Source organism: Hyalella azteca, unplaced genomic scaffold (assembly GCF_000764305.2).
Source record: "Hyalella azteca isolate HAZT.00-mixed unplaced genomic scaffold, Hazt_2.0.2 contig13526, whole genome shotgun sequence".
In the NCBI taxonomy this organism is placed as follows: Eukaryota; Metazoa; Arthropoda; class Malacostraca; order Amphipoda; family Hyalellidae; genus Hyalella; species Hyalella azteca.
This window is the reverse complement of record NW_025943444.1, coordinates 75697-86953: the sequence shown is the minus strand read 5'-3', so window position 1 is coordinate 86953 and position 11257 is coordinate 75697. Positions and strand designations below refer to the sequence as shown.

General features: G+C 41.2%; 1 protein-coding gene across 1 annotated transcript in view; it reads right to left on the bottom strand.

Annotated features, from left to right (window-relative positions):
* The window catches only part of LOC108682299, a 19926-nt gene extending 16545 nt beyond the window's left edge, over nucleotides 1–3381 (bottom strand). The window contains exon 1 of the mRNA XM_018171437.2: nucleotides 3074–3381. The gene's annotated coding sequence lies outside the window, so the exon portion shown is untranslated. The remainder of the gene's footprint in view (nucleotides 1–3073) is intronic.
* Nucleotides 3382–11257: the final 7876 nt, after the last annotated feature.

Here is an 11257-nt window from a genome sequence, read left to right as displayed (position 1 = left end):
AGAGTGACTGAGAGCAGTCACGTCTAGTAGAGTGACTGAGAGCAGTCACGTCTAGTAGAGTGACTGAGAGCAGTCACGACTAAGAAGAGTGACTGAGAGCAGTCACGTCTAGTAGAGTGACTGAGAGCAGTCACGACTAAGAAGAGTGACTGAGAGCAGTCACGTCTAGTAGAGTGGCTGAGAGCAGCAACAACTAAGAAGAGTGACAGAGCAGTCACGACTTAGAAGTGACTGAGAGCAGTCACGACTTAGAGTGACTGAGAGCAGTCACTTCAAGAAGTGACTTGAGATCAGTCACGTCTAGTAGAGTGACTGAGCAGCATAGCAGTAGTCGGCATGGGGCTATTTCTGGCGGCGTCAGCTGCGCCGTTCTTCCATTAGCAGATGTACTGAACAGTTACAGCCTGTACGAGCTTCCTTGCAGCATCTAAAAACCTAGGTACGTACTGGTTTTTACTTCGGAAGTAGAACCGGCTGACGCACCTGGCGCCTTTTGGACATCAATTTTAACAATCAGAAATCATATGGAATGCCATGAACACTACATAACATACGTCAAACATCAACAGGTGTTTAGAAGAAATGTTTTGTTGATAATTCGCGTTATTACATCTCGTGTAAGGCAGCGAGTCTGCATTGGGATTTAAAACATAATAATTTAGCGGCCATACATGCGAGCACTACATCCAAACTAATGCTTAGTATTCCGAAATATTAGGTTGATTCACGCGCGCTCACTATGATGACAGCAAAACGTTCGCCAAACACGCCCACGATCTACACGTGATAGCGGGATATTATGGATAGCTTTCCTCCTTTCCTTTCCAGCTAATAACATGTTTCCTAATAACCTTAATACAAGCTGTCATAATCAGCCATCTAAATAAATTGAAATTTGATCAGTAATTTCACTTAGAGACGTAACGAGGAATCAGAAGCGAAATACAACAGTTTCGATAAGTAGAAGAGAAACTTGAAGCGACATGAGGCGTTAACGGACTAACTCGTGCCTGCCAAGCTGAGTTACAACTTACAAGTTCTGAGACTCGCGTATCTGATGTCTATACTTGGCAGCCGCGGCTGCTCCACTAGCGACTCCATTAGCTAAACGATGTCTGCGCCAGACCGGCTTGTCAAAATGCTCTGTTCAGCGGTAACCAAGAAACGATGTTCACCACAGACGGCAATAAAATAAAAACATGCTTTGTTTCGGTAAGAAAACAGCTTTAGGTTAAGGTAAAGACGAGGGTGAAGGATTCAATTTAGTCACGCTGGACCAGTTTAATAATACTGCCACAATGACCATGTTGTGCAGCGCAATTTGAGCTAACGTGCCAGTGACTGCAAAAGTTTGTCAATACTCGCATCAAAAATGTCAGTTGTTTCAACTTAGGTACGGTATTTAAGTAAGAAAGAACACACGCCAATGATAGTTCAAGCACTGTCAATCTTGGCCGGCAAGTAGGAGCAGCCACGATGAATTCGACCGATAAATATACGAATTTTTTTGCCAAGCCGGGCGAGCGGCGGTCAGCCAACGACGTTCCTCATAACGGAGTCTACGCGATCACAAGAAGAGGATGTCAGGCTCAACCTTGTCTTACAGTCTGCGAACACGTTACGTCAGAACAGTTAGACGAAGCGAATGAATTAATATTGTGGATGCAAACAAATTTTACTTTATGAATACAATAGGACAGTGTGAAATGAGCAGACAAACTCAATCTGCCAGACGCAAAAGTAGATCTCATCACTAGCAGCTGGTTGAAAATCCAACCGCCTTAAAAATATGATAGTTAAAACCATTCTGGTATTGTCGTGGCCCTAAACCATGTTTAAAGCACACTTAAATCAATATGATAGTAAGCGATATGGTTGCCTGCATGAAGCTTATTGAATGGGCTTTTTTGTGCTGCATCATACATGACTTCTAGACTCAGCCTGTTCATGAGCTTGCATGTAGACATCTAACCCGCTCCGCCCACTCTACTGCCAAGCTGTGGCAGCGGACTGTGGCGTAAACTAACTCATTTAGTTTACGGAGTACGAACGCGAAGAAACTGTCGTGGCCTAAAATATATTCCAGGTTTCTGAATGATTTTTTTTAATATACTTTTAATTAAACGAATGCGAACGCGGCTATTCACATAACTTGGATTACGTCCATACAATGTCCATTTCCCTGACGTGTGAGCGCTTAGAGTAGACGAAGGCGTGTGCATACATACTGTATATGGCTTAGAATTGAATAGAAGTGTCGGCGTTGAAGAAATAGGCCCATGGCCTGCTAATTGCCGATTCTTGGACTTTTCGTGACTTGATTCACAAGGGATCCGGCCTTTGGAACCCGATCTTTCCATAGCTGACGATTGATTGAGATAGCTGCTGGACTTATTGCCTGTTCCGTAATTTGCGAGGCATTTTAAGACTGAATGTGACACACTCGTCCTTATATTTCAATTATAGTTCCGTTTCAATAAGCAAACGTCAAAAGAAGATCAATTTCTCCTCTTATCCGTATACATTGTGAGCGTTAATAGGAAATTTTAACATTATTATTATTGCCAGACGTACTATTCTGTAATTCTGACCGCGAGTATATGGTGCTGCTGCGCGGCGTGCAGCGCTGAATGCTTGCTGCGCCGCGTGCAACGCTGAATGCTTGCTGCGCGGCGTGCAGCGCTGAATGCTTGCTGCGCGGCGTGCAGCGCTGAATGCTTGCTGCGCGGCGTGCAGCGCTAAATGCTTGCTGCGCGGCGTGCAGCGCTGAATGCTTGCTGCGCCGCGTGCAGCGCTGAATGCTTGCTGCGCGGCGTGCAGCGCTGAATGCTTGCTGCGCGGCATGCAGCGCTGAATGCTTGCTGCGCGGCGTGCAGCGCTGAACGCTTGCTGGGCCGCCATAGTCAGGTTAACCTTGGCCCACTCACAGATTCCGGTCAATCCACCAGACTTTTGATCTCACGGCACACGTGAGTCACGCCACGAGCTCCCCTGGACAAGCAAACAACAAACACATTGAATAATATCCAAGCCTTAGTTGAACATTAATATGATATGGAAAGAACTTTCGTACCCTGAAAGATGATGCCGTAGCCCGCCGTAGGTGTGCTGTTCGGCGACCTCAGCAAGTTGCATGCAAGTCCAGCTGCACAGACTGGCTCTGTCTCATTCACTTGACCTCATGCCATCCTCCGTGTTCATATGTGGCAGATGCAACACTTTGAATAGACCAGAAAATTAAAATCACTGTCGCCACAACATAGTGGTCATATAATCCATTCGGGATCACATGCTTAAATATCAAGGCCAAATTCAAATAATACTATACTTGCGTCATGAAAAGCGACACAGTACACAGCGCACCAACCTCACAACTCTGCGACTTGCGGAACACTGAATGAGAGTCGGACTGTCGGAGTCTCGGAGACTCGGAGTTCGGACACACGATAGTAGTCTGCACCACCCGCATGCCAACCAGCACCTACTCTGATGCAGTTCAGCCGAATTCGATTGATGACCTCAATATTTTAACCGGAAGACCATCGTAAGAAATTAAGTATCATTCATTTTCAGTTTATTGTTGACCCAAAATGTAAGGTATCATTTCTTTAATTGATGTCTAGAGTAACATATTCAGTGATACCTGCCGTCAGTTTCAGACTTCGAACTAGCCGGTTTATCTGGATCCCTCTCATGCAGTTTGGGTGTCGTCATATATTCTGGTATAGCTTTATAATGCAGTTTTATGACTGTCAGCATTACGCTGCGTCCTCACATGTAGTCTACTCTTTGAAAAGAGACAGGTTGGGCAGAAATTGTGCTGCACGATCTTCATTGATGCTTTCGTTGTATATTCTGTCGCTGAATGAGGTTAGGGTAGATGCATAATTGAGTTGTTCTGAAAAAATCCAGTAATATTAAAACTAATCGAACTGCATGTACTTCAATGCCTCCAATCTTCCTGTAGCTGAGCCAGAAACTTGATATTATCATTTCAGAACATCCTTCAGCCAGTTTCCAGAATGTTCTTAACATCTCTTCCCTACTAACAAGTAACAATGCGAAATAATTNTCACTGATGAACAACTGGCAGGACGGCTTCACTGATGAACAACTGGCAGGACGGCTTCACTGATGATCAACTGGCAGTTAAAAACACAATCGTCGGACCACTTGCAGAAAAGCACCGCATAATTACCTCAATAACTAAGTATATTTATATGGGCAACACACAACCTGATCTGTGTACGAATGGGTGAAAACCGCATCATTATTTGCGGAATTAGCGGCGTAATTTGCCATTTAAATAAGCAAGTTTGTTTAATTCTCTTTCCTGTACCTTTTTCTCCGTGCAATGTGCGGAGCTATCGATCATTAGGGCGACTTCATCACGCTTGTTCGGAAACTGTAGGTTATTACTTATTATTGTAACGTTCAGTGGGTCTTTCTATGACGGACTCTGTATAAATTCTCATAATACATCGATACTGAGGCTACATAAAGTTGCATCAAACAAAATGTTATACGTGAGAGGGATGTGAGAGAGTGGTGAGAGGGACTGGTGTGCTGAAATGACAGTGGGGACAGGGATGGGTGAGGTGAGAGATTAGTGAAAGAAACGGGAGGAAGTGATGTGAGAGAGTGGTGAAAGGTACGGGTGATGTGATGTGAGAGAGTGGTTAGAGCGACGGGTGAGGTAATATGAAAGAGTGAGTGAAAGGTTCGGGTGATGTGATGTAAGAAAATGGTTACAGGGACGGGTGAGGTGATATGAAAGAGTGAGTGAAAGGTACGGGTGAGGTGAAGTGAGAGTGTGATGACAGGGGCTGGTGAGGTGATAAAAAAGAGTGGTGACAGAGACGGGTGAGGGGATGTGAGAGAGCGAGTGAAAGATACGGGTGAGGTGATAGGAGAGAGTGAGTGAAAGGTACGGGAGAGGTGATATGAGAGAGTGAGTGAAAGGTACGGGTGAGGTGATATGAGAGAGTGAGTGAAAGGTACGGGTGAGGTGATATGAGAGAGTGAGTGAAAGGTACGGGTGAGGTGATATGAGAGAGTGAGTGAATGGTACGGGTGAGGTGATGTGAGAAAGTGATGTCAGACTATTTTAAAAGAACATATGCAATGAACCTACCTTTAGCGATTTAATTTTGCACGCGGATTTCGTTTTAATAAATGTGTTTTTTCTTCATGCTTGAACATGAAATTTGAAACAAGAACCAACACCAGGGGCCACAGCTATAAATTAAAAAAACTGCGCTGCAACTTCTCCACGCGACAAAATTTCTTCTCGCTTCGAATCACCGACATGTGGAACAGCCTCCCCGATGACACCGTTGGCGCTCCAAGTATGAACACGTTCGAGAACAGACTAGATAAAGCTATGGAAAAATATATGTTCAGATTTGAAATGCCTAGCACCATATCGAACCCGATGGAAGTCGAGTAGCTATTTCAAACTTTCGTCAGTCGTGAATAGATCCGGTCAAATGACACGATTTTAGATCTTCTGTGAACAAGGCACGAAAAGGAAAAGAATCGGCGACAGGCCACATCAGGCCTACACTGCAGCGCCGAGATCACTATAGGTGCTTGTACACAGAGATAGTGCAGACGGCTAGTAGATCTGGCAAGTGTTGCTCGCTTGGTGACTATCCGGCTAGTAAGCCTGTACACAAGGAGAGTATAAAGGTGCCGCTATCTTCTCGTTCGCGCCCGCTAGTGTGTCGTTAGAAGCCGTCGAGTGCGGTCTGTGAGAATGGATGGTGAGGACGAGTTTGAAGCCGCTTTTGATGAAGCCATTGATGAAATTGTTTTAGCTTTGAGTGAGGAGGTTCAAAACTATGCCATTGAACGTAGAGTTTGGGTGAAGGACTGGGTTGGACGAAGAAATAATTTAGGAGCATCATCCACTTTGTTTCGTGAACTTTCCGCAGAAGATCCTTTAGCATATAAGCGACACTTGAGAATGACTGTTGACCAATTTAATGAGCTTTTGAGCATAATTGAGCCCCAGATATGAAACGTCCGGCACAATTAAACCGTGGCTAATTAGGTCCTCTTTCAGTTTCATAAGGCTAGTTTCTCGCTTCACTTTGTTTAAATAACTAGCATGGCGAATATTCCACATCACTTCATATTTTTGGAATATCTCCAAGAACAATTTAATATCCTCCGAACTCCACTTTGGTGGGTTCGGAGGATATCGGCGCATGCCTCTGAAGCGGCTGAACCCCTATACACGAGGCTAGTAGCGTGGACAGTTCAAGCGCCGGATGAACTAGCGGCTAGTACTATCCCTGTGTACAGGCACCTTATGTTATTTTATGTTATGTTATGCTCCGTTCAACTTGCAAACTGAAGATAATGAGGAATTTTGAGCCAGTAGTTGGTTAACCTTATGTTGCCAGGAAAATATATATTTTTTAATTTGAGAATCTCGCTTTCCAAAAGCCAGTCATTGCAAAAGAGTCTTCCGATGAATAATTTTAAAAAAAACATGCGTTATTTAAGGAACGTTTGTTCCAAATAAATTTTAGCGGTTAACGTGATATCCTGGCACTATAAGCATTGCAGATGCGTGAAAAGTAGCCCATGTGTATCTCTATCCGGGTATTTGATAAAAACGGAGAGCGTGTAAAATAGTCCGATTCCGAGATGTCGAATTCAAGCGCTTATTTTGAAATTGTAGTGCACATAGCCAGCTGCGTTCATCGAGCAATCATCTAGTTTGTTCATCCTGATTCCGGGATGCCTGCAGCTGCCGGAGACCACCGCTAAGGCTTCCGTGTTTAGAAATTAAAATGAATTTTCATGATCTCTTCTGGTCCTCTCTCAAGATCAAGAACGCAGCCTATAGTGAGGCTAACACTTCGTGACAAGTTGACAGAAACATTATCAGATGGCAGACGCCAACCACCAGGTCCAGAGAGATCACATCTGTAGTGACGCGAATTTTTATGTATCTCTCATTGGCACTGCCTTTTCTTGATAACATCATAAATAATTGTATTAAACCTTCAAACTTGTGTTTATCAACCTCTTTAACCATATGTCACTTCACACTTGATCTATCTTGTTCTCAATTGTTTATTATGGATTTCATTAATAAACCATTGAAAATATATCCAGTCAGTAAATCATCAATTCTCAAGGTCAAGCAATCAGACAAGCAGGAATAACATTTGTGTAGTTCCTAAATAGGCCTAATAAAAAGTTTAGTAGGTAGCTAAATGGCAAAAATACTTTATGTTTAAATTGTGCCATCAAATATTGTGAAATATGTTTGGAATGCATCAAAAATACTTAAAATTGTGGCATAATGGGAAACAGAGTTTTTAGACTCTTCTTCAAGTTCAATTTTGAGTACTATAAGTAGTTTACTTTACTGTAAGTCTGTACTCAGTACTCACTGTAGTTAAGCTCCTGTCATTTACTTAAAGGAGTCTGGAGACCTTTTTGGTCAAAAATCTAAAATTGTGGCTTCTCTGGTTTTTAGTACATATCATTTTAAAGGTCCAAAAGATGCGCATCTAATGACTGATGAGCTATGAGCCCAAAACCACTTTTGTGCATTAATTTGTTCGTTTACAACAGCCATTGAAGTGCAAGTAAAACTTATACCTTCAATGATGACAAATTTCAGTTTTTTTGGCTCTTCTGAAAATTTAAAGTTTTGCACCTTAGACCTTAAAATCTATCTCTTCCTATCCTATGATTTCCATTTTCCAAGCTGCAGCAATAAGAGACCAGGGTGCAGAGGGTGGAACTTGGAAGCAGCGTCGCACCGTCGCCAATATAAAAATTATAAGGGTTTTTAGGCCCAAAGCGTCGCCAACTATTTTCAAGAAGCGTCGGCAGCGTCGCCGGGTAATTTTTAATGAAAAGCTATTTACATGGAGCATTGAAAGCAAGTGTCTACTGAACATGTGATAATGCAGTCTAACCGCTCTAATGTGACCGCAACACGCTCAACATGTGACTGCAACATGCTCAACCTAGTCTGGAAAAGTCCTATTTTTGTCTGAAATATCGCGGCTCTAATATCATATAATTTCAGTAGGTATGAAATCTCGCGGCTCGAATGTCATAAATTTTTGTTTGATTAAAAAATCGCTGGAATCACGGCTGGCAAATCCATAAAACCACGGCTCGAAAAATTCAGTCGCGGCTCGCCAAGTAGATATATTCCATACTAGTGCTCAACTTAGTCAACTATGCAATCGCAAACTTGTTTACATTTGCGTAGTATATTTTGGCAGGAACTCATTGGAACTGATTTCAGGACAAGCTTTACTGCATCCTGATCCATCCAACATACCGGAAACCTTAATTTTTTCTAAATTGTTGGCCGAAGACTGACAAATATATTAAATGCAAGAATTTCAATCTAAATGTGTCAGCAAGATCTTCTGAAGGGGTAAATTTTGCTATTGAAGCGTCGCCAAAGATCTTGCAATATTCATCCACTCTCTGCACAGTGGATAAGAGATATACCATTCAATTTGTAAGGAAAATCTCTAGAAACCATCCAATCATTTTTTTTATTTCGTTATAGTTTGGATTATATATTGGAAAAGGGGTTCAGGGTAGCCTGGGTAGGGGTCCTAGGGAAAATTTTCAATTTTTGGGAAAATTTTGGAAAATCCCCCTCCCTCCCGAACAAATTCGAAATTAAAAAAAATTGTCGGATTGATTTTAGATATGTTTGTTAACTTCATTACAAATTGAATGATATGTCTCTTGATGTTGTAGTACCGTCAAATGGGGTAAAAAGGGACGGGCGGGGTAAATCAGGATGCGCGTCCCACATTTTGTAGAAATATTGTAGGGTAAACGCGGTATATTCCGACACATTAAGGACGCATCGAGAAATGAAAAACTATAAAAAAATAACCGTATGCGTTACTTGAGTTCTGTTTGCTTCATGTGACTTGCAAAACACCATACTACGCGCCAGCAACGATGAAACGTCACAAAATGTTGCCATATTTATTTAAAAGCCTTTAGAATGCAAACCTACCAAATCCGTATATTCCGACACTGTGTGTGGCAATATTCGGCACGTGGTGAGGCGTATTCCGTCCGCGCTTCAAATTCTACTGATACGTAATGCCGTCATCCACATGTTCAAATTCTGTTTGCTGTGTGAGCTGTATTGGAATACAACACAGCTTTGAATTAGAACACTAATGAATATTGAACACTACTTAATTACGCTTTTAATTAACAACTATTAAGCTTTTAATTAAGCAAATTTTAATTTTTGTACATAGCTTGGAACGATCTGTGTGTGTTCAATTCAAGTTGTGACGGAATTAGTTTTCATGTGTCTAAATCCATTTCTCAACCTAATCATCTATTAATTTATTTACCACTTGAAATCAGCAAATACAAGTACCTATACTTAAAGGATTCCTAATATATTCACAGATGTATTTAAAAGTCTCAAACCATAATATTCTTCCTATACAAACAGTTATTCACTATTTGGTAGAGCAAGGTCAACTGTCAAATTTGACACATTTTTCGATGATCTCACTGGGTAGCGTGCATTGTCTATCTTTGGATCTCAATATTTTCCCGCTAGATGACCAAGACCTAGTGTTTTGGCATTAGTTCGACGCGCAAATGTATAATGTCACCATTTCAACCATCAACGAACGCATGGAACTAAAACAAAGCTTAATATAAAGGAAAAACTAGGGAGGTGACGGAATTACCCACGATGTCGGAATATACCGCGTTTACCCTAGCAGCTAAACTAATCTGGACAAGGTCGTTGTCAATGCTCAATGGCATGTCCATGGATACAGTAATATCACATTAATAATACAGTAATTAATGAATATGGTAATATAATATCAATAAAGGAAAGACAAGTAAAAATCATAGAAAATGTCATTTATTTTACATCTACATCATCTACAGTGAAAGAGGAGGACTTCAAAGTACTGTTAGTAATGGATGAGTACACTCTGCATGCTTCAAACGTTTTAAAATTAACTTTTATTGCAAGTGTCCTGGATTACCCCGTTCCCAGGGGTAAATTGGGATGGTTTTATTTTGCGTCTGGCACCTTACGAATAGCATGTGGAAATTTTTTGAAGATGCCATTGGATAGCCCTAGCAAAGAGCTATAAAATGAGCCCAAACGTGTTTCTGAAATGTTTCATGGTAAGAAGTTATTAACAAAAAATGCTCAAAACCGTCCCTTTTTACCCTGTTTGACGGTATGTTTAATGAATGAGGAGATAGATTTCTACGTACCCCATTTTTTAGCAGTTTTCTATCAATTCCATGTTTTCTTTAATTTTTTTCAAATTCACACGAACAAAAAAGTTATCGATTTCTGTTTTTCATATGTGTACCAAGTTTCAAAATGATCCGTCCATAAATAAAAAAGTTTTTTTTAACAAAACAGTCCCCTTAAGTATCATAGATACCAGCATTATCATACATACCTAACTTCAATGCCCAGTGGGCAGTGTCAGACTGGCAGTGAGCAACATTAGGCAATAGGCAATCACATTTGATGCTTTAGCTTTAGCATCATATTCTGTCTGCTGCCCATCAGCAGCCCATGGTTAAGAAGATGTACCAGTTGCATGGAAATTAATATTGTCATTTTATCAATCTGCACAGTGCGGGTAATGGCTGATACTGATAGATGATACTGTTATGGAATTTCATTCAATCAAAACTGACATGGTGACACATGAAATAATTTTCTGCAAAAAGGGCAAAAAGAATGAGATGCCAGGGTGCAGGCAGCGTCACCAATATATGAATTTTTAGTCCAAAGTGTTGCCAGCCATTTTCAAGATACATTGCTGGGTTATTTTTAATAGGAAATGCTGTTAACAACTTTGATGGTAGGTACCTATATCCTTTACTCTCAATGCACTGCATCATTGCAACTGATTTCTGGACAAGCTTCACTGCATCCTGATCCATTGGACGCACCAAAAATCTTACTGTGTGCGCTTGCAGTCTTATAGATTTGCAATAATTGCAATAATTTCAAAGTAATTTCTAAAATGCAATAATTTCAATCCAAATGTGTCAGCAAGATCTCCTGAAGGCATAAATTTTGCTACTGATGCATTGTCAAAGATCTTTTGATATTCACCCACTTTCTGGCTCCTGCACCCGGGATGAGATGGAGAGCACTGATAAACACAAATATAGATAATGTTCACTAGTATTAATGTCAAGATTAAAAATAATTTAACATTAACTCTGAACTGGGGGAGCA